Source organism: Triticum urartu, chromosome 2A, assembly GCF_056163025.1.
Source record: "Triticum urartu cultivar PI428250 chromosome 2A, HENAU_Tu73, whole genome shotgun sequence".
Lineage (NCBI taxonomy): Eukaryota > Viridiplantae > Streptophyta > Magnoliopsida > Poales > Poaceae > Triticum > Triticum urartu.
Genome location: NC_141874.1, coordinates 30,303,432 through 30,328,547, shown reverse-complemented (window position 1 = coordinate 30,328,547; position 25,116 = coordinate 30,303,432). Strand labels below are relative to the sequence as shown.

The 25,116-nt window shown below is 43.6% G+C and overlaps 1 long non-coding RNA gene across 1 annotated transcript; it reads left to right on the top strand.

Moving 5' to 3' along the window:
• The first annotated feature begins 10,117 nt into the window (after positions 1–10,117).
• On the top strand, positions 10,118–12,795 carry LOC147983209 (uncharacterized). The gene is made up of 2 exons (XR_015615573.1): positions 10,118–11,959; positions 12,394–12,795. It is a non-coding gene; the product is annotated as an uncharacterized LOC147983209 (long non-coding RNA).
• Positions 12,796–25,116: the final 12,321 nt, after the last annotated feature.

Sequence of the window (25,116 nt, the reverse complement as noted above, 5' to 3'; positions counted from 1 at the left end):
GGAGTTGGGGGTTGAACTCGTATTTTTATTTTATTGGCCGATGGTTGGGAGTTGGGGGTTGAACTCGTACAAGTGATCCTTTTCTTTTTTGGGAAATAGTTTGGAGTTGGGGGGTTAAATAATTGACCGTTGATTGGTGGGACATGGATCAGCTATTTAAAAAGGACAAATAATACGTACATTAGAAGAGAACGGCTTAGGCTTTCCATAACTGAAGTATAAAAAAAATACTCCCCTGCTAGATATATGTATTTGAGTGTCAACTAATACAACCCTTTAACGATAGCGCAAAGGGCGCATGCTGGCGATGTCCACATCGGATCAGCTACAAGACAAAACAAAGAGATTTATTTCGTCTCGAGAAAAAAGAGAGAAAGAGATTGGCCAGCAAAGAGAGAAAGGGATTGGCCCCCAGTCAAGATCCCTCGATTCCTCTCCCTCTCCCTTGTTGCCGCCGCCGCCACCGGTGACCTCCCCTCAGCCACGCCCTCCCCAACGGCGATCTCCCCTCCCCCTCGCACCAGATCGAGCAGCAAGTCGGGCAGGGCAGAGTGGAGTGGGGATGGGAGGAGATGGCGGCAACGTCGTCCTCCTCGCCCAACGGCGGGCGACACTTGTCAGAGTAGACCTAGGTTGCCGTTGTGGCTGCTGTCTCAGGCGAGAAAAGGAGTGGTCATATTAGGACGCGAGGAGGGGGAGCAGCCAACCGTGCTCAAGGCCGTCCGCGGTGGCCGCAAATCGAGGCGGCGGCTACAACTCGAAGGTCAGTGCGCGGCGGCCCTCTCTCTTTCTCATCCCCCCTCTCTCTCTATCTCGCGCCCGAGCGAAAGTTGAGGACATACTGGCGGTGGCGGCAATCACATCTGGGCGCGGCGCCGACGACAAACGCAACTGAGGACGCAGCGTGGGCGTGCGTCCGTAATGTCCGTGGATTGCGTGCTGCTGGAGGCGTGCGTGTGTGCTAGCTATGTGGTGCGTGTGTGGCTCGTGGGCCGACGTCGTCTTGTGTTGTAATCGGGGTCCTAATAAGCATCGAGTATGTTGGAAATATGCCCTAGAGGCAATAATAAATTGGTTATTATTATATTTCCTTGTTCATGATAATCGTTTATTATCCATGCTAGAATTTTATTGATAGGAAACTCAGATACATGTGTGGATACATAGACAACACCATGTCCCTAGTAAGCCTCTAGTTGACTAGCTCGTTGATCAATAGGTGGTTACGGTTTCCTGACCATGGACATTGGATGTCGTTGATAACGGGATCACATCATTAGGAGAATGATGTGATGGACGAGACCCAATCCTAAGCCTAGCACAAAGATCGTGTAGTTCGTATGCTAAAGCTTTTCTAATGTCAAGTATCATTTCCTTAGACCATGAGATTGTGCAACTCCCGGATACCGTAGGAGTGCTTTGGGTGTGCCAAACGTCACAACGTAACTGGGTGGCTATAAAGGTACACTACAGGTATCTCCGAAAGTGTCTGTTGGGTTGGCACGAATCGAGACTGGGATTTGTCACTCCGTGTAAACGGAGAGGTATCCTGGGCCCACTCGGTAGGACATCATCATAATGTGCATAATGTGATCAAGGAGTTGATCACGGGATGATGTGTTACGGAACGAGTAAAGAGACTTGCCGCTAACGAGATTGAACAAGGTATCGGGATACCGACGATCGAATCTCGGGCAAGTATCGTACCGATGGACAAAGGGAATTGTATACGGGATTGATTAAATCTTTGACATCGTGGTTCATCCGATGAGATCATCGTGGAACATGTGGGAGCCAACATGGGTATCCAGATCCCGCTGTTGGTTATTGACCGGAGAGTTGTCTCGGCCATGTCTGCATGACTCCCGAACCCGTAGGGTCTACACACTTAAGGTTCGATGACGCTAGGGTTATATGGAATAGATATACGTGGTTACCGAATGTTGTTCGGAGTCCCGGATGAGATCCCGGACATCACGAGGAGTTCCGAAATGGTCCGGAGGTAAAGATTTATATATGGGAAGTCCTGTTTTGGTCACCGGAAAAGTTTCGGGTGCTATCGGTAACGTATCGGGACCACCGGGAGGGTCCCGGGGGTCCACCAGGTGGGGCTACCTGCCCCAGAGGGCTGCGTGGGCCAAGTGTGAGGGGGGACCAGCCCCAGGTGGGCTGGTGCGCCCCCCCACCAGGGCCCAATGCGAAGAGAGAAGGGAAAAGGGGGAAACCCTAGGCTCAGATGGGTCTAAGGCCCACCTAGTGGTGCGCCCCCCCTCTCTGCCCCCTTGGCCGCCCCCTAGATGGGATCTAGGGCTGGCCGCCACCCCTAGGGGTGGAAACCTAGGTGGGGGCGCAGCCCCTCCCTTTCCCCTATATATAGTGGGGGTTTTGGGCTGCCATACACACAGGAACATCTCCTTCTTGGCGCAGCCCTACCCCTCTCCCTCCTCGTCTCTTGCGGTGCTTGGCGAAGCCCTGCTAGAGTACCATGCTCCTCCACCACCACCACGCCGTCGTGCTGCTGCTGGATGGAGTCTTCCCCAACCTCTCCTTCTCCCCTTGCTGGATCAAGGCGTAGGAGACGTCACCGGGCTGTACGTGTGTTGAACACGGAGGTGCCGTCCGTTCGGCACTAGGATCATCGGTGATTTGAATCACGACGAGTACGACTCCATCAACCCCGTTCACTTGAACGCTTCCGCTTAGCGATCTACAAGGGTATGTAGATGCACTCTCCTTCCCTCGTTGCTAGATTACTCCATAGATTGATCTTGGCAATGCGTAGAAAATTTTGAATTTCTGCTACGTTCCCCAACAGTGGCATCATGAGCTAGGTCTATGCGTAGTTTCTATGCACGAGTAGAACACAAAGCAGTTGTGGGCGTGGATATTGTCAATTTGCTTGCCGTTACTAGTCTTATCTTGATTCGACGGCATCGTGGGATGAAGCGGTCCGGACCGACCTTACACGTACTCTTACGTGAGACTGGTTCCACCGACTAACATGCACTAGTTGCATAAGGTGGCTAGCGGGTGTCTGTCTCTCCCACTTTAGTCGGATCGGATTCGATGAAAAGGGTCCTTATGAAGGGTAAATAGAAGTTGGCATATCACGTTGTGGTTTTCGCGTAGGTGAGAAACGTTCTTGCTAGAAACCTATAGCAGCCACGTAAAAACTTGCAACAACAATTAGAGGACGTCTAACTTGTTTTTGCAGCATATGCCGTGTGATGTGATATGGCCAAAAGGATGTGATGAATGATATATGTGATGTATGAGATTGATCATGTTCTTGTAATAGGAATCACGACTTGCATGTCGATGAGTATGACAACCGGCAGGAGCCATAGGAGTTGTCTTAATTTATTTATGACCTGCGTGTCAACATAAACGTCATGTAATTACTTTACTTTATTGCTAAAGCGTTAGCCATAGTAGTAGAAGTAATAGATGACGAGACAACTTCAAGAAGACACGATGATGGAGATCATGATGATGGAGATCATGGTGTCATGCCGGTGACAACGATGATCATGGAGCCCCGAAGATGGAGATCAAAAGGAGCAAAATGATATTGGCCATATCATGTCACTATTTGATTGCATGTGATGTTTATCATGTTTTACATCTTATTTGCTTAGAACGACGGTAGCTTAAATAAGATGATCCCTCACTAAAATTTCAAGAAAGGTGTTCCCCCTAACTGTGCACCGTTGCGAAGGTTCGTTGTTTCGAAGCACCACGTGATGATCGGGTGTGATAGATTCTAACGTTCGAATACAACGGGTGTAAGCCAGATTTACACAGCAAAAACACTTAGGTTGACTTGACGAGCCTAGCATGTACAGACATGGCCTCGGAACACGGAAGACCGAAAGGTCGAGCATGAGTCGTATAGAAGATACGATCAACATGAAGATGTTCACCGATGTTGACTAGTCCGTCTCACGTGATGATCAGACACGGCCTAGTTGACTCGGATCATGTTTCACTTAGATGACTAGAGGGATGTCTATCTGAGTGGGAGTTCATTAAATGAACTCAATTATCATGAACATAGTCTAAATTGTCTTTGCAAATATGTTGTAGATAAATAGCTCACGTTGTAGCTCCCTGTTTCAATACGTTCCTAGAGAAAGACCAAGTTGAAAGATATTGTAAGCACTGATGCGGACTAGGTCCGTAGTCCGAGGAGTGTCCTCACTGCTACACAGAAGGCTTACGTCTTTGATGCACCGCTCGATGTGCAAACCCCTACAACGTCGTTTGTTGATGTTGTGAACACCTGACAGACACATCCTGATGACTACTTGATAGTTTAGTGCACCATACTTTATGGCTTAGAATCGGGATTCCAATGACGTTTTGAACACCATAGAACATATGAGATGTTCCAAGAGCTGAAATTGGGATTTCAGGCTCATGCCCGTGTTGAGAGGTGTGAGACCTCTGACAAGTTCTTTTGCCAACAAGATGGAGGAGAATAGCTCAGCTAGTGAGCATGTGCTCAGAATGTCTGGGTGCTACAATCACTTAAATCAAGTGGGAGTTAAACTTCCAGATAAGATAGTGATTGATAGAGTTCTCTAGCCACTATCACTAAGCTACTAGATCTTCGTGATGAACTATGACATGCAAGGGATGGAGTTGATCCCGGAGCTGTTCGCGGTGCTTAAGACCGCAAAAGGTAGAAATCAAGAAGGAGCATCAAGTGTTGATGGTTTAACAAGACCGCCGGTTTCAAGAAGGGCAAGGGCTAAAAGGGAAACTTCATGGATGGCAAACCAGTTGCCGCTCCAGTGAAGGAACCCAAGGTTGAACCCAAACCCGAGACTAAGTGCTTCTATTGTAAGGGGAACGGTCACTGGTAGCGGAATTACTCCAAATGCATGGTAGATAAGAAGGCTGGCAACTTCAACAAAGTATATACGTGTTATTAATGTGTACCTCGCTAGTACTCCTGGTAGCACCTGGGTATTGGATACCGGTTCAGTTGCTATTACTGGTGACTTGAAGCAAAAGCTACGGACTAAACGGAGACTGGCTAAGGGCGAGGTGACGATGTGTGTTGGAAGTGTTTCCAAAGTTGATGAGATCACCATCGCACGCTCCATCTGCCTTCGGGATTAGTATTGAACCTAGATAAATGTTATCAGGTGTCTACGTTGAGCATGAATATGATTAGATCATGTTCATTGCAATACGGTCATTCATTTAAGTTAGAGAATAATAGTTATTCTGTTTACATGAATGATACCTTTCATGGTCATGCACCCTATGTGAATGGTTCATTGAATATCGGTCGTGGTAATACACACGTTCACGCCAAAAAATGTAGAGTTAATGATGATAGTACCACTTTCTTGTGGCACTGCCGCTTAGGTCATATTGGTGTAAGATGCATGAAGAAACTCCATGTCGATGGATGTTTGGAGTCACTTGATTTTGAATCACTTGACACATCCGAGCCATGCCTCATGGACAGGATGACTAAGACCCCGTTATCAGGTATAATGAAACGGGCAAGTGACTTGTTGGAAATCATACATGCTGATGCGTGTGATCCAATGAGAATTGAAGCGTGCGGTGGATATCGCTATTTTCTCATCTTCACTGACGATTTGAGTAGATATAGGTACATTTACTTAATGAAGCACAAGTCTGAAACGTTTGAAAAGTTCAAGCGATTTCAGAGTGAAGTTAAGAATCATCGTAACAAGAAGATCAAATTCCTGTGATCTGATCAATGAGAATTTCTGAGTTATGAGTTTGGCAAACACTTAAGACATTGTGGAATTGTTTCACAGTTGAAGCCACCTGGAACACCACAGGGTAATGGTGTGTCTGGACGTCGTAATCGAACCTTATGAGATATGGTGCGACCTATGATGTCTCTTACCAATCTACCGTTTTCATTTTGAGGTTACGCGTTAAAGACAGCTGCATTCACTTTAGATAGGACACCATCTAAGTCCGTTGAGACGACATCGTGTGAACATTGGTTTGGCAAGAAACCAAAGTTGTCGTTTCGTTTGGGGCTGCGATGCTTAAGGCTTCAGCCAGAGAAGCTCGAACCCAAAGCGGACAAACACATCTTCATAGCATACCCAAAGGTGACAGTTGGGTATACCTTCTATCTCAGATCCGAGGGCAAATTGTTTGTCGCTAAGAACGGGTCCTTTCTCGAGAAGGAGTTTCTCTCGAAAGAATTGAGTGGGAGGAAGATAGAACTTGATGAGGTTGTCGAACCTTTATTTCAACCAGAGAGTGATGCAACACAGAAAGATGTTTTCTGTGGCGCCTACGTCTGTTGAAGAGGAAGTTAATGATAGTGATCATGAAGCTTCGGATCAAGTTGCTATCGAACCTCGTAGGTCGACGAGGATATGTACTACTCCTGAGTGGTACGGTAATCCTGTCTTAGATATCATGTTGTTAGACAACAATGAACCTACGAGCTATGGAGAAGCGATGGTGGACCCGTATTCCGACAAATGGTTAGAAGCCATGAAATCCGAGATAGGATCCATATATCAGAACAAAGTATGGACTTTGGTGGACTTGCCCGCTGATCGGTGAGCCATTGAGATAAATGGATCTTTAAGAAGAAGATGGACGTGGGCGGTAATGTTACCGTCTATGAAGCTCGACTTGTGGGAAAGAGTCTTTTCACAAGTTCAAGGAGTTGACTATGATGAGGATTTCTCACCCGTAGCGATGCTTAAGTCCGTCGGAATCATGTTAGCATTAGCTGTATTTTTCGATTATGAAATCTTACAGATGGATGTCAAAACAAGTTTTCTTACCAGTTTTCATAAGAAAAGTTGTATGTGATACAATAAAAGGTTTTGTCGATCCTAAAGATGCTAAAAGGTATGCTGGCTCCAGTATTCCTTCTATGGACTAGAGCAAGCATCTCGGAGTCGGAATATATGTTTTGATGGAGTGATCAAAGCTTTTAGGTTTATACAATGTTTGCTAGAAACTTGTATTTACAAGAAAGTGAGTGGGAGCACTACAACATTTCTGATAAGTATATGTGGATGACATATTGTTGATCTGAAATAATGTAGAATTTCTGAAAAGCATAAACGGTTGTTTGAAGAGTGTTTTTCAAAGGAAGACCTGGATAAAGCTGCTTACATATTGGGCATCAAGATCTATAGAAATAGATCAAGACGCCTGATGATACTTTCAAAGAACGCACACCTTGACATGTTTTTGAAAGAGTTCAAAATAGATCAGTCAAAGAAGGGGTTCTCACCTGAGTTGTAAGGTGTGAAGTTGAGTAAGACTCAAAGATTGACCACGACAGAAGAAAGAGGAAGGACGAAGGTCGTCCCCTATGCTCTTGTCATAGGCTCTATACGGTATGCCATGCTGAGTACCGCACCTGATGTGTGCCTTGCCACATGTCTGGCAAGAGGGTACAAAGGTGATCTAGGAGTAGATCACCAGATAGCGGTCAAAATTATCCTTAAAGGAATAAGGAAATGTTTCTCGGTTATGGAGGTGATAAAGAGTTCGACATAAAGAGTTACGTCGATGCAAGCTTAACACCTATCCGGATAGCTCTGAGTAGAGATACCAGATACGTATAATGGAGCAATAATTTGGAATAGCTCCAAGTGGAATGTGGTAGCAGCATTTACGATATAAAGTTTTGCGAAATACATAGGGATCTGAATATGGCAAGACCTGTTGACTACAACCTCTCTCACAAGCATAACATGATCAAACCCAGAACTCTTTGAGTGTTTATCACATAGTGATGTGAACTAGATCATTGAGTCTAGTAAACTCTTGGATGTTGGTCACATGGCGATGTGACCTGTGAGTGTTAATCACATGGCGATGTGAACTAGATTATTGACTCTAGTGCAAGTGGGAGACTGTTGGAAATATGCCCTAGAGGCAATAATAAATTGGTTATTATTATATTTCCTTGTTCATGATAATCGTTTATTATCCATGCAAGAATTGTATTGATAGGAAACTCAGATACATGTGTGGATACATAGACAACACCATGTCCCTAGTAAGCCTCTAGTTGACTAGCTCGTTGATCAATAGGTGGTTACGGTTTCCTGACCATGGACATTGGATGTCGTTGATAATGGGATCACATCATTAGGAGAATGATGTGATGGACGAGACCCAATCCTAAGCCTAGCACAAAGATCGTGTAGTTCGTATGCTAAAGCTTTTCTAATGTCAAGTATCATTTCCTTAGACCATGAGATTGTGCAACTCCCGGATACCGCAGGAGTGCTTTGGGTGTGCCAAACGTCACAACGTAACTGGGTGGCTATAAAGGTACACTACAGGTATCTCCGAAAGTGTCTGTTGGGTTGGCACGAATCGAGACTGGGATTTGTCACTCCGTGTAAACGGAGAGGTATCTCTAGGCCCACTCGGTAGGACATCATCATAATGTGCACAATGTGATCAAGGAGTTGATCACGGGATGATGTGTTATGGAACGAGTAAAGAGACTTGCCGGTAACGAGATTGAACAAGGTATCGGGATACCGACGATCGAATCTCGGGCAAGTATCGTACTGATGGACAAAGGGAATTGTATACGGGATTGATTAAATCTTTGACATCGTGGTTCATCCGATCAGATCATCATGGAACATGTGGGAGCCAACATGGGTATCCAGATCCCGCTGTTGGTTATTGACCGGAGAGTTGTCTCGGCCATGTCTGCATGACTCGCGAACCCGTAGGGTCTACACACTTAAGGTTCGATGACGCTAGGGTTATAGGGAATAGATATACATGGTTACCGAATGTTGTTCAGAGTCCCGGATGAGATCCCGGACATCACGAGGAGTTCCGGAATGGTCCGGAGGTAAAGATTTATATATGGGAAGTCCTGTTTTGGTCACCGGAAAAGTTTCGGGTGCTATCGGTAATGTACCGGGACCACCGGGAGGGTCCCGGGGGTCCACCAGATGGGGCTACCTGCCCCAGAGGGCTGCGTGGGCCAAGTGTGAGGGGGGACCAGCCCCAGGTGGGCTGGTGCGCCCCCCCACCAGGGCCCAAGGCGAAGAGAGAAGGGAAAAGGGGGAAACCCTAGGCTCAGATGGGCCTAAGGCCCACCTAGTGGTGCGCCCCCCCTCTCTCCCCCCTTGGCCGCCCCCTAGATGGGATCTAGGGCTGGCCGCCACCCCTAGGGGTGGAAACCTAGGTGGGGGCGCAGCCCCTCCCTTTCCCCTATATATAGTGGGGGTTTTGGGCTGCCATACACACGGGAACATCTCCTTGGCGCAGCCCTACCCCTCTCCCTTCTCGTCTCTTGCGGTGCTTGGCGAAGCCCTGCTGGAGTACCACGCTCCTCCACCACCACCACGCCGTCGTGCTGCTGCTGGATGGAGTCTTCCCCAACCTCTCCTTCTCCCCTTGCTGGATCAAGGCGTAGGAGACGTCACCGGGCTGTATGTGTGTTGAACACGGAAGTGCCGTCCGTTCGGCACTAGGATCATCGGTGATTTGGATCACGACGAGTACGACTCCATCAACCCCGTTCACTTGAACGCTTCCGCTTAGCGATCTACAAGGGTATGTAGATGCACTCTCCTTCCCTCGTTGCTAGATTACTCCATAGATTGATCTTGGTGATGCGTAGAAAATTTTGAATTTCTGCTACGTTCCCCAACAGAGTACTCCTTTGGCTAGCTTTTAGAGGAAGATTAAATACTAAGGACTTCATGATCAAGAAGAGCTGGACTGCTGTCGTTCAACATGATAGATGTGATATTTGCCCAGCTGCTGAAACCGTTAGCCACATCGTGATGAGATGCAAATTATCTGATGTTATTTGGCAGAAGGTTGAACTTTGGGTATCAGCCAAATCATCCCGAGGACTTCTTGAGATTTTTCTCTCAGCTGCGGATTGTAATTTATTTGGTCAGCTTTGGCACATCTTCTTTGCAGCATGCTCGGTCTCTTTCTGGACGGCTCAGAATGCTAGTGTTTGACAACTGTTTTTGGTCTGCGGCTCGAATGCTCGCTGAGTTGGCTGAACTCATCAGACTCTGGAGCTCGCGTGCTGTCAGAGAGGAAGACAAACAGACTATGTTGTCTTGGCAAAATTCACTGAGATAGTTGCTGATCACCTAACCTTATTTCTTTCTCTCTTTCTTTTGCCTTTCACCTTTGTAAAGCATCATGTTCAGCGGTCTGGTGATAACAGCTCACACTGTTTTGTGTGGCGCTAATATCACATTCATGTAATTGACTTCGGTCACCCAGGCTCACGCCTGTTTTGAATGCATAATTTCAGAGCTGTCTTTTCTTTCTAAAATTTTGAATTGTTACCTGCGATGCTTAGTTTTTGTACTATTAATCATATACCTGATTCTTATATATTTTCATGCAGCTGCAGAAGACGGAGGCGAAGATGTCGAGCATGTGGCCCTGCGCACAAGAGAATACACTGAGTCCATACAATCCAATTTCCTTACTCTGTAGACTCCAGGTGCCTCTTGATTCACCTTTTTTTTACATCCCATAGAAGATAAGGAAATACATGTTTTTTAGTTTTGATGTGCCATGAACTTATTTTTTTACTGGAACTATACAAGGCTTCAAAATTCAGTTATCAGAACATGAATTAATCCTAGATAACATATGTTGTTGGTCTGGCAGCTTACTGCCAGAAAAGTTGTGCTCTGAAGGGGTGCGAGGACTGCTAGGGATGTACAGGGTATGACACATGGACAGGGTGCTTTCAATTGGTAATTCAAAATCTGGAAAACACAAATTCTCTCGCATTATTATAGAAAGTGTTGCTAAATCACGACAGTTTATAAGTACGTTACTGAATGTACTGAACCACATGTTAGTAGTGATCGTGAATTGTGGAAACTTGATGATTATTATATATAACCAAATTTTGCTAGCCTGCTTGCCGTAAGTTTGTTTCACTAACAGATAGTTGTATGTATGCACAGGTATGCAGCGCATTGCTCTGTTCCAAAGTGTCTGCATGTCTAATTTTAATTTGATATTGTGTGTGCGTGCCTGTCTAATTTGCTGTTGTGTGTGATTTGGTCTGTCACTGTGCGTTCCTACTATCCTAAGGATTGCTGCCAAATTTTTTGTTGTCCGTTCAGGTTCTTTCAATACTGTACCTGCTTCCTCTTCCTCTGCTTCGAATCGATCTTTCATAGGTATGAACCATGATCTTTAAGCTCATGCATGTTCACTGTTTTCTGCAGAATTCACGGATAAATAAAACCTATATGGCGGATCGGACATTCTGTTTCCACTTCTCTACATCATGCTGCCCACCGGGCATGGATATTCACCTCCACCAATTTGATTGATCCTATGTGCTACTGCAGCTTATCAACTAAGTTTATACACTGTCCCTTAAGGCCTAAGCCCAAACCGCATGTTAACTCCCAACTCTGTTTTGCTTCACAACTTCATCTCATCCGATGTTATATTACTGGTCTACTGCAATTCTTTTCTGATACTCTTGTAGGCATTGTTGAGGAAATCGTTAACTGGTAACTGCTCAGTTGGCTGGCGAGTAGGGGATTAATAGGCTAATCGGCAAGTTAATCGGCCATTTAATCAATTAATCGGACGATTTATCAGTTTATCGGCTACTCGGTGACCCTATGAGTAGGGATTAATCGGCAAGTTAACTGGTTAATCGGATGAATTCTTGAACAGGGCTTGTAGGTCATACTTGGACTAATTGATTTGTTTTACTGACTAAACTCACTTATTCCTTCCACTTTCAAGGCTTGGACAAACCACTTAGTTCATCTAGCAATTGATGTTAGATCATACTGGATGGAATATACACACATTCATAGAATTTTAAGTTGTTAAAGCTCCTTTGGAATTTTCAGGTACCAGCGGCGGCGGCTACAATGGCCACGACGAACGGCCGCAGAACAATGGCTACAATATCATCTCGGCATTCACAAAGGCTGCCTTGGTGAGCTTTGCTTTTTCCTCTTGTTAATTTCCTTTGTCCGAGCTTTGCATCGATTCCTTTCTGAACTGAAAAAGCTCCATTTTAGATCAGTTTGCAAAGTTTTCGTTCTATAAGTGTAGGCAAATTGGAAAGTTTGCATAATGTCGTTGACTGATCCAAAACTCTGTTTCTGTACTATAAGAGCTCATAGCCATGGTAATTTGAAAATATAAGAACATGCCACTGAACTGACATGTGTACTGTCTATAAACACAACCTGCTTTATTGTGTTAGCAATACAAAACCATGAAGCCGTAAGGGAGGAGAGCAATGCCAACTGATCTATAATCATAAACGAGAAGGACAAATTCTCAGTTACATGTCTTCCTGTTGGCTCTGCACCCTTTGGTCACCTGGCACCTGCTGATGTCTCTCCTTCTCTTTATGATTGATAGGGTTGGTGGGCATGGACATGAGCAACCATTGCAGCATGTGCGGCTGTCCTGATGATGATAATAGTATTCTGATTCTGAGCAACATCCAAGTGATGCTTACATGGAAGAGTATGTTTGGATAGATGGAGAGACGGATTGCAGCACCCGAGCTCCACTGCTCCCTATATTTAAACATTTTGAAATTTGTGTTTTTGAAGTTTCAAACAAATGTGAATTTTTTCCTGGGAATACATATACACACTTTGAATACATGTGGCAAGTTTCGGTAGAAACCTCTCGTTTTGTTTTGGGTTATAGGAAAAAACAAAATTCTGACAGTATATAGCAGAAAATGGATGTTATTTATGTCAGAAATTTCCTTTTGTATTTCTCAAAATACAAAGTGTTTCTTTTTCAGCTTTTTACCGGGCCTTAGGCATGTGTGTATGTATTCACGTATTTGATTTAAGATTTTTTTTAGCAATGGAAGTGTGCTTTTCAAAATTTTCAAATACCATGAGCAATGGAGCCCGGTAGTTGCAGGCACTTTTCGTGAATAGATGGTCCTTACATGGAAGAATATGTGTGCATGGAAGGAAGGGTACCATTTTTATTGATTCTAGTCAAAGAAAATTGGTTGATAGATTGTTGATGAATATTTGTGTTTTCCACTTCATTTTTTCATACCAGAATTTAGAAAGCTCATCATTGTTGTCATGCTGATGGGTGAACAAGAACAACAGCCTAATTAGCAACGCACCTGACCGCCTCAAGAGGCGCGCCCCAACCACTAGTTCCATACAAAGGGAGTGTTATGCAGTGTCAAGTAGACATGGAGTTGATATGACGCAACATTAAAGGAAGAGAAAACACCTGTAGTATGCTAATATGATATTGTATTATAACAAGTGCAACGAAATATAATCAAATGTATCATCTCTACAACTTCACACTAGGATTTACAGAGGAATAATTATGTTTGTCTAAGATACTAACTCTTTGAGATTTACAAACTTTCGTTATTCGGTCCTTCTCCTATAGCTTGATTCACATGGCATCATCTAATGATACAAGTCTTGGATAAGAATCTACAGCGCACTAGAACGCCCTTGTTAATGATTCTTTACTGCGACTGCACCCAGCTCGAATAATGTGATACGATATCTCACACCGAGTTCAAAGATATTTAAGCAGTGATTTCAAATCCAGAAGTGAATCATACTAATTTCCTTTATGTAAGGCAGAGTTGGGTTTTTGGGGTTTTTAATGGAGAAGTCAATAGAGAAGGATCAACATATCCTTGTTTAAATAGGTCGACTAGACTTTAGCTACTTAATTTCATGGTATTTAGCACGAACGATAGAAGGTTGGACTGATGGTATCAATGTGCCGCATTGAAATGAGAGTGGCTATATCGCTATCAATCAAGGTGGGACAAATCATCCATCTCCACAGATTGCTAGTTTGCTGAAAACAATAAAATAAATCAAAATTTTCTGGAAGCAATTGATTCACGATCTGTCTAAATTCCCAATTTCATAAGAGTAGGTAGGTAACAAAGATACAGATGTATAAAGCCAAGGCATTCCAACCAGCAATGCATACATTGTTTCTTCTGGACATTGAGATTGCACAACACATCCATTGCTTCCATCGTGACTTGAACAATGCAGTAACAAAAAGGTTCAGAGATTCCAACAGTTTGTACAGTGCCTAAAATTCACAAGTTTGACATTACTGGAAAAACATTCTAAGCCGTGTATGTTTCATACACGGCAAAAGGCATTTCAAACTCGGAGAAGTACACCGAGTATTACACTCAATGTATAACACACAACTTACATTCGGTCGGCTTAGGCTCAATAAGCCGAGTTTCACTTATCGGGTACTCGGCTTACGTGTAAGCTGAGTATCATGTGCTGCCACACGGCAAATAGAGCGGATCACGGTCGGCTGGACTAATGGAGACGCCACATGGCATGGCTATAGGCCGAGTACAAGTTAAGCCGTGTGCCGTCACGAGCACACGACATACATATAACCCGTGTTCTAGCATAAGCCGTGTACTCCATGCATACACAACTTATCCATAACTAAGCCGAGTGTGTCTCGGTCTGACACACGGCTTATAGGTAAACCAGAACCTGTGGCACTGGGTCTTTGGCACTATAATTAAGCCGAGCGCACTTTCCTCTTGTTCTGTGTCACGGCATGTCATGCCGACGTGCCAGATCACGTTGGAGCGCATGAAGTCACATGACTCCCTCCGCCTGCCCGATGCGGGGGGGGGGGGGGGGGGGGGGGGTTGTTGGGGAACACAGTATTTCAAAAAATTTCCTACGATCACGCAAGATCTATCTAGGAGATGCATAGCAACGAGAAGGGAAGAGTGTTGTGCATGTACCCTCGTAGACTGTAAGCGGAACCATTATGACAACACGGTTGATGTAGTTGAACGTCTTCACGATCCGACCAATCCTAACACCGAAGGTACGGCGACGTCCTGCGAACTCTAGATCCAGCTGAGTGTCGAGAAAGAGTTTCGTCAGCACGACGGTGTGATGATGGTGATGATGAAGCTACCGGAACAGGGCTTCGCCTAAGCACTTCAACGATATGACCAAGGTGGATTATGGTGGAGGGGGGCACCGCACATGGCTAAGACAATTATCAACTTGTGTGTCTATGGGGTGCCCTCCTCCCCCGTATATAAAGGAGTGGAGGAAGGGAGGGCCGGCCCTCTCTATGGCGCGCCCCAAGGGGAATTCCTACTCCTAGTAGGAGTAGGTTTCCCCCCTTCCCTGGTTGGAGTAGGAGAAGGAAGGGGAAGAGGGAGAGAAGGAAAGAGGGGGCGCCGCCCCCTCCCTAGTCCAATTCGAACTAACCCATGGGGGGGGGGGGAGGCGCAGCCACCCTTGAGGCCCTTCTCTCCTTTCCCGTATGGCCCATTAAGGCCCATTACTTCCCCGGTGAATTCCCGTAACTCTCCGATACTCTGAAAAATACCCGAATCACTCGGAACCTTTCTGATGTCCCAGTTATGTTGTGACGTTTGATAGCACACAAGGTGTTCCTACAGCATTCGGGAGTTGCATAATCTCATAGTCAGAGGAATATGTATAAGTCATGAAGAAAGTAATAGCAATAAAACTGAACGATCATTATGCTAAGCTAATGGATGGGGATTGTCCATCACATCATTCTCTAATGATGTGATCCCGTTCATCAAATGACAACACATGTCCATGGCTAGGAAACTTAGCCATCTTTGATTAACGAGCTAGTCAAGTAGAGGCATACCAGGGACACTCTGTTTGTCTATATATTCACACATGTACCAAGTTTCCGGTTAATATAATTCTAGCATGAATAATAAACATTTATCATGATATAAGGAAATATAAATAACAACTTTATTATTGCCTCTAGGGCATATTTCTTCAGTCTCCCACTTGCACTAGAGTCAATAATCTAGTTCACACCGTCATGTAATTTAACACCAATAGTTCACATCTTTATGTGATCAGTTCTCATCTCCATGTGACTAACACCCAAAGGGTTTACTAGAGTCAATAATCTAGTTCACATCGCTATGTGATTAACACCCAAAGAGTGATCATGTTTTGTTTGTGAGAGAAATTTAGTCAATGGGTCTGCCACATTCAGAGCCGTATGTATTTTGCAAATTTTCTATGTCTACAATGTTTTGCACGGAGCTACTCTAGCTAATTGCTCCCACTTCCAATATGTATCTAGATCGAGACTTAGAGTCATCCAGATCGGTTTCAAAGCTTGCATCGACGTAACTCTTTACGACGAACTCTTTGTCACCTCCATAACCGAAAAACATTCATCCACTCCTGGATCACTGTTGTACCCTCTTGCCAAACTTATGATGAGGTATAAAATAGGTCTGGTATACAACATAACATACTTCATAGAACCTATGACTGAGGCATAGGGAATGACTTTTCATTCTCTTTCTATTTTCTGCCGTGGTCGGATTTTGAGTCTTTACTCAACTTCATACCTTCCAACACAGGCAAGAACTCTTTCTTTGACTGATCCATTTTGAACCCCTTCAAAATTTTGTCAAGGTATGTACTCATTGAAAAAACTTATCAAGCGTCTTGATCTATATCTATAGATCTTGATGCTCAATATGTAAGCAGCTTTACCAAGGTTTTTCTTTGAAAAACTCCTTCATGCTTTCCAGAAAATTCTACATCATTTCAACAATATGCCATTCACATATACTTATCAAAAAGGCTGTAGTGCTCCCACTCATTTTCTTGTAAATACAGGCTTCATCGCAAGTCTGTATAAAACTATGTGCTTTGATCAATTTATGAAAGCGTATATTCCAACTCTGAGATGGTTGCACCCGTTCATAGATGGATCGCTGGAGCTTGCACACTTTGTTAGCATCTTTAGGATTGACGAAACCTTCTGGTTGCATCATATACAACTCTTCTTCAATAAATCCATTAAGGAATGTAGTTTTGATATCCATTTGCCAGATTTCATGAAATGCGGCAACTGCTAACATGATTCGGACAGACTTTTAAGCATCGATACGAGTGAGAAAATCTCATCGTAGTCAACACCTTGAAGTTGTCGAAAACCTTTTGCGACAATTTGAGCTTTGTATATAGTAACACTACTATTAGTGTTCGTCTTCCTCTTGAAGATCCATTTATTCTGAATGGATCGCCGATCATCGGGCAAGTCAATCAAAGTCCATACTTTGTTCTCATACATGGATCCCATCTTAGATTTCATGGCCTTAAGAATCTGGGCTCATCATCGCTTCCTCATAGTTCGTAGGTTCATCATGGTCTAGTAACTTGACTTCTAGAACAGGATTACCGTACACTCTGGTGTGGAACGTAATCTGGTTGACCTATGAGGTTCAGTAGTAACTTGATCTGAAGTTTCATGATCATCATCATTAACTTCCTCACTAATTGGTGTAGGCATCACTCGAACTGATTTCTGTGATGAACTACTTTCCAATTCAGGAGAAGGTACAATTACCTCATCAAGTTCTACTTTCCTCCCACTCACTTCCTTCGAGAGAAACTCCTTCTCTAGAAAGGATCTACTCTTAGCAACAAAGATCTTTCCTTCAGATCTGTGATAGAAGGTGTACCCAATAGTTTCTTTTGGGTATCCTATGAAGATGCACTTTTCCGATTGGGTTTGAGCTTTTCAGGCTGAAACTTTTTCATATAAGCATCGCAACCCCAAATTTTAAGAAATGATAGCTTAGGTTTGTTCCTAAACCATAGTTCATATGATGTCATCTCAACGGATTTTTTTAGACGGTGCCCTATTTAACGTGAATGCAGCTGTCTCAAAATGCATAACCCAAAACAATAGTGGTAAATCGGCAAGTGACATCATAGATCGCACCATATTTAATAAAGTACGGTTATGACGTTCGGACACATCATTACGCTGTGGTGTTCCGGGTGGCGTGTGTTGCGAAACTATTTCGCATTGTTTCAAATAAAGACCAAACTCGTAACTCAAATATCCTCCTCCGCAATCAGATCGCAGAAATTTTGTTTTCTTGTTACAATGATTTTCCACTTCACTCTAAAATTCTTTGAACTTTTCAAATGTTTCAGACTTATGTTTCATCAAGTAGATATACCCATATCTGCTCAAATTATCTGTGAAGGTCAGAAAATAATGATACCCGCCATGAGCTTCAACACTCATCGGATTGCATACATCAGTATGTATTATTTCCAATAAGTCAGTTTCTTGCTCCATTGTTCCGGAGAACGGATTTTTAGTCATCTTGCCTGCGAGGCATGGTTCGCAAGCATCAAATGATTCATAATCAAGTGATTCCAAAAGCCCATCAGTATGGAGTTTCTTCATGCGCTTTGCACCAATATGACTTAAAGGGCAGTGCCACATATAAGTTGCACTATCATTATTAACTTTGCATCTTTTGGCTTCAATATTATGAATATGTGTATCACTACGATCGAGATTTAATAAACCATTCACCTTGGGTGCATGACCTCAGAAGGTTTTATTCATGTAAACAGAATAACAATTATTCTTTGACTTAAATGAATAACTGTATTGCAATAAACATGATCCATTCATATTATGCTCAACGCAAACACTAAATAACATTTATTTTAGGTTCAACACTAATCTCGAAGGTAAAGGGAGTGTGCGATGGTCACTATAGGAAACAGAAGTTTTGCCGTTAGTACTTTCGTTGCCGTCAGCATTTCGTCGGGGCGGACGGCAAAGAAAGAGTTTGCCGTCATCAACAGACGGCAAATAACGGATGACAGCAAATACATACTTTGCCGTGTGCAAGAAAAATCAAAGACGGCATAGAGTCTTTGCCGTCTACGTTTTTTATTGCAGACGGCAAAGAGCATACTTTGCCATCTGTAATAAAAAATGCAGACGGCAAAGATCTTTGCCGTCTGTGTTTTTTATTGCAGACGACAAAGCATACTTTGCCGTATGCAACAATAATAGCAGACGACAATGAAGAAAACACAGGCCACGGATCGATCCCACGGATCGATGACGTGGCAGCAGCATCCACCGGCCACAGCGATGCACAACCCACCGCTCGCCGTCTCTCTTCCTGCCCGCATCCACCCATCCCTTATCCAGCCACCCCCACGATCCCCTCTCTCTCTTATCTCTCTCCGACTCTCGATCCGATCCAGAGATCGCCGGTGCGCTTGCCTACACCTCGCCGGCCACCACGTCAACGGATCCTCCTGGCGCCCCGTTCTTGAGCTCCTCTCCTCCGCTCCCGCGCCCTGCCCTGCTGCTCGGCCGGAGCTTGCTGGAGCAAGCGGCGACCAGGCCAGCCGCACCTCGCCGGCTCTGGTCCCATCCCCGTCGCCTCGGCAACTAGGCCAGCCGCAGCTCGCCGGCCCCGTCTCCTTCTTCTCTCCCTCCGGCGGGCAGGGCGGCCGGCGGCTCCTTCTCCCCCTCCGGTGCCTCCTCCCTTCCTCATCTCCTTCTTCCCCTCCAGCAGTTGGAATTATTTCCTTCTCACTTCGGCGGCAGCTCCTTCTCTCCCTTTGGTGACTCCTCTCTCTGGCAGTGGTGCGAGCGAGCCAGCGAGCCATGCCCGGCCAGCGAACAGCAAAAGAGCACGACTCCGGTGACCACCGAAGCAGTGGTTGCCGAAGTTGGTAACTCCGGCAACCACCAATGCAACAGCCGCCAACGAAAGCTTGGACTGACGTCATATTTTTTTAAATAAAAAAAATCTTTGCCATCTGTAATTACTCCGCATGACAGCAAAAAAACGTTTTGACTGACGGCAAAGACCGCATTCTTCACCGTCTACTATTTTTGCGGGAGACGGCAAACTGTAGTTTGGCTGACGGCAAAGACTTTGCCGTCTGCCCGATAAAAAGCTGACGGCAAAGTACTCTTTGCCGACTTTGCCTTTACCGTCACATTTTGCCGTCAGCCAGGTGACGGCAAAGTCTTTGCCGTCTGTATTTCAGCCTTTGCCATCTGTACTTGCCTGACGGCAAACTGTTTGATTCCTGTAGTGGGTGATCTTATCTACCTTGGAATCACTTCCAACTCACATCATCACCTCACCCTCAACTAGTCTCTATTTATTTTGCAACTCCCGTTTTGAGTTACTACTTTTAGCAACTGAACCAGTATCAAATACTGAGGGGTTGCTATAAACACTAGTAAAGTACACATCAATAACATGTATATCAAATATACGTTTGTTCCCTTTGCCATCCTTCTTATCCACCAAGTATCTAGGATAGTTCCACTTCCAGTGACCATTTCCTTTACAGTAGAAGCACTCAGTTCCAGGCTTGGGTCTAGCTTTGGGCTTCTTTGTGGGAGCAGCAACTTTCTTGCTATTCTTCTTTGAAGTTCCTCTTTCTTTCCCTTTGCCCTTTTCTTGAAACTAGTGGTCTTGTTAACCATCAACACTTGATGCTATTTCTTGATTTCTACCTTCGCCGATTTCAGCATCGCGAAGAGCTTGGGAATTACTTTCGTCATCCCTTGCATATTATAGTTCATCACTAAGTTCTAGTAACTTGGTGATAGTGACTAGAGAACTTTGTCAATTACTTTCTTATCTGGAAGATTAACTCCCACTTGATTTAAGCAATTGTAGTACCCAGACAATCTAAGCACATGCTCACTAGTTGAGCTATTGTCCTCCATCTTATAGGCAAAGTACTGTCAGAGGTCTCCTACCTCTCGACACGGGCATGAGTATGAAATACCAATTTCAACTCTTAGAACATATTATATGCTCTGTGGCATTCAAAAACATTTGTGAAGTCCCGGTTCTAAGCCGTAAATCATGGTGCACTAAACTATTAAGTAGTCATCATACCGAGCTTTGTCAAATGTTCATAACGTCTGCATTTGCTCCTGCAATAGTTCACCTAGAGGTACATCAAGGACATAATTCTTCTGTGAAGCAACAAGGATAATCGTCAGATCACGGATCCACTCCGCATCATTGCTACTATCATCTTTCAACATAGTTTTCTCTAGAAACATATCATAAATAAAACAAGGAAGCTATACGCAAGCAATTGATCTACAACATAGATATGCAAATACTATCAGGACTAAGTTCATGATAAATTTAAGTTCAATTAATCATATTACTTCAGAACTCCCACTTAGATAGACATCCCTCTAATCATCTAAGTGATCACGTGATCCATATCAACTAAACCATGTCTGATCATCACATGAGATGGAGTAGTTTTCAATGGTGAACATCACTATGTTGATCATATCTATTATATGATTCACACTCGACCTTTCGGTCTCAGTCCGAGGCCATATCTGCATATGCTAGGCTCATCAAGTTTAACCCGAGTATTCTGCATGTACAAAACTGGCTTGCACCGGTTGTATATGAACGTAGAGTTATCACACCCGATCATCATGTGGTGTCTCAGCACGAAGAACTGTCGCAACGGTGCATACTCAGGGAGAACACTTTTACCTTGAAATTTAGTGAGAGATCATCTTATAATGCTACCGTCGAACTAAGCAAAATAAGATGCATAAAGGATAAACATCACATGCAATCAAATATAAGTGATAAGATATGGCCATCATCATCTTGTGCCTTTGATCTCCATCTCCAAAGCACCGTCATGATCACCATCGGCACCGGCTTGACACCATGATCTCCATCATCTTGATCTTTATCAACGTGTTGTCACATGGTCGTCTCGCCATCTATTGTTTTTGCAACTATTGCTATCGCATAGCGATAAAGTAAAGCAATTATATGTTGCTTGCTGATGACTGATACGTCTCCAACGTATCTATAATTTTTGATTGCTCCATGCTATATTATCTACTGTTTTCACTACAAGAAATATGTCAACTTGTGACCACCACTATTGGTCACTGAAAGGTCACAAATTTCCATTTACGACCTTTTTGTGACCAAAAACAGAAGGTCAAAAGCTGGCAGTCGTAAACTGACTATAGCGACCTTCTCTGTGAGAAGGTCGTGAACGTTTACGACCAAAATATTCCTACTGTGGCGTTTTGGTCACTAGCAACCTCCCCAGGCCACGTAGGCATCCAGCGTGGCAAGCTGATGTGGCACAAGATTCAGCCCGGTCCAATTCGGTTTTCTACATGGGCCGAGCCCATTAATTCGGCCCATTTATGATTTTTTTTCCTGCCAATTTTGGTCAATTGCTTTGGGCATTTTGCGGTACATTTTAAATTTGGGCCTCACGATTTTTATAGTGCATTTAATTTTGGGGCCTTGGCCTTTTTGCGATCCATTTTTTGGGCCCTGGCCTCTTTGCGATCCATTTTTTTGGGTTGTAGCCATTTCGACCAGTTTTTCATTTGGTCCAATAGACATTTCGGCCAGTTTTTAATTTGGGCCACACCTCTTTATTTCAAATGCAATTTACAACAATATATTCTCTTTTTGACCACTTTCAATCCAAGAATACATTTCAAGTAAACATAGAATAATATTCCAAGGATTTGTACATATATCCTAGCATTTGTAAGTTCAGCAAGCAAATATACACCAAATTCTCAGCCAGATCAACAATACATCCAAATTCCCAGAAAATACAGCATTACAACAAACACATAAAGCAAGTCGTTGACTTGGACTTCCAGCTTCTTCAAAAAAATCAGCACATAACTCTCCTGTAGATGAGAAGAAAAGCCACATGTTCAGTCTCAATATGGGTAATATATGCTAAAAATAAATCCAAGAACCGTGCAAGAGCCCTAGGTTTTACTATCATTTGGACACCCAGATTGGCGATCCTTCCTTACGTAATGTGTGCATGTCCAAATAAATTAATAAACAATCCATTTTATAGAGGAAATGATATGCCCCCCTTTTATCTAAAACTGTGGTGTATGCTAGTGACAGAACAAGGAGTAAGACTATTATAATATGCCAGATTGCCAGCAACAGTGCTTACATGCATCTTCATATTTCAAAAGGTAACATGCATCTCACATCAAAAAATTGTAAGCATTGAACCTACATCATATCTATAGTAACATCACCAAGCAGGTTGCATGTGTATGCTAGAAATCAAGAATCAAAAGGACTTCAGCTTGTTTCGAATATCTTGCCTTTGTTGCTCCCAGTTCAGTAAAGAAATAGTTGAGCAGTGAGCGCTTCGCCTCATGGACTTGGCAATGCACAATAGATTTCAGAATGGAGCATAAATAGAATACCTGGAAAAGAACAATAAAGAGCTATACAGTTAAGTAAGCATCCTTGGCTGTACAAATAAGTGGAGAGAACAATAAAAAGCTACAAAGTCTAGAATTTCTGTTAAGAAACAGTAACTTGATGTAAAGTCACTTGAAAATAGAAAACACCTTACAAGCTTGTGAAGCTTACCATGATTTCAAAAGCATGCGTTATCTAATCTTTTATGCCATCCTCCCAAAATTTGGCTAGATGATTCTACAACTGTAGTTGTACCCAGCTGCTCAAAATATAAACATATAGATGAGCGCTTCTCACATGTCACCAGAGGTAAATAGCAATACACATAAATGAATGAGCAGGGGCATATTCTACAGCAAGATGAACCAACAGAGATATATCTTGTAGCCTACAACAATCAAGTTAGAAATCACATCCACTTTCTAATTAACCAGCACCTAAATATATACATGCACTACTTCAGGAAATTTATGACTAGGAGATGTATTAATAGCAGATTACGAACTAATGTACTTGTACTTGATCTAGTTGAATAAATGCAGATTAAGTTCCAGCTACAGCCAGCTCCAACTTATGCTACTAGCTATTGACAGAAAAACACACAGAGAGAGGGGGGAGGAGATCCAGCGTTAGTATGTCTACAACAGGCGACCCCAAGGGAAGATCTGGCGCCTCATGGATTGGTCAACCCTAGGATCTCACGCGCGCCTCCATTGCCGAGGCCGTCCATCTCGCCCGCGAGCTTGATGGTCCAGGCCCCCACGACGACCAAGTCGTGATCCATGCGGAGTTCCACGTCCTGCACGGCTAATCCATGCTCCAGTGGAGGCACGGATGAGAAGGCTAGGGCAAAGTTAGCTTTCTTGTCTGCGTAAGGATGAAAAATAATAACTGTAGTGTTGCAACATAAGGACAGTACAGATACCATAATAAGTTTCAGGAACATCACATCTAGCACAGTTACAGAGATGGCACAAAATTATTCTATGCAATTTTCAACATATTTGTAATAATTTTCGTAAGCAATGAATCATGACAAACAAATTATGAGTTATGAAGTGGTTTCAAACTATAACAGTGAAGGACTAGACCCGCAAAACACAACGATGTATAGGCACTAAACGTACACATCAAGTAATAAGAACAGAGACCATAAATGATACTGATCAAGGATAAAAACAGGTAGGTATCATATAATTCTCATCACAATCATACATTGAATTCATTAAAGGCTACAGATATAGAAGTATCATGCAACCAAAAGGGTTTAAGACCATACACAAGGATCAGTGTTAGCGGAATTGAGATATATTTGTACAGGGTAATGAAAGGTGCCAATCCAGTGAAAGATAATACAACAAATATGTCAAAGTTATTTAGATTTGCTAATGTGTTTGTCACACTACCAAAATTCAAGATAAATCATGACAGGGAAACGAGTGAATTACAGCAAAGGAGGCATCTAATTTGACTACCAGTACCACAATCATTGAGTGAAAGCAAACACCAGAGAATTCAGAAATTTTCTGAACTGAATGCAAGCAAGTTTGCACATGACATAGCAAGTATGCAGTCCGTAATTAGATTAGATGTTCTAACTCATGAGCTACATACATAGAGACCTACTAGAATCCTTACGCTTAAACTAGAAAGAGAACAAAAAAACTGAACCTAACTATGCAGCAGAGAGAGATAGCATGGGGGGATGACCTATGGACCAAATTGTCCTTCACCAGATCATTCAAGGGAGCACAACAGCAGTAGCAGACCTTGCATGTTGCTTCACACAACTAGATCGGAGCAACCTGCAAAGGAACACACTAATTAGATGGGGACATGGAGAAGAAGAAGATAAGAGAAGTGGAGGAGCAAGTGACGAACCTGAGATGGTGCTGCTCCTCCTAGGTCGCCATGGACAATCTGATCCCCACATAATCTTTCTCGCCCTTCCTTCACAAAAATAGATCAACTCTCTTCACGAACCTGCAAAAAAAAGCAATCATATGCAA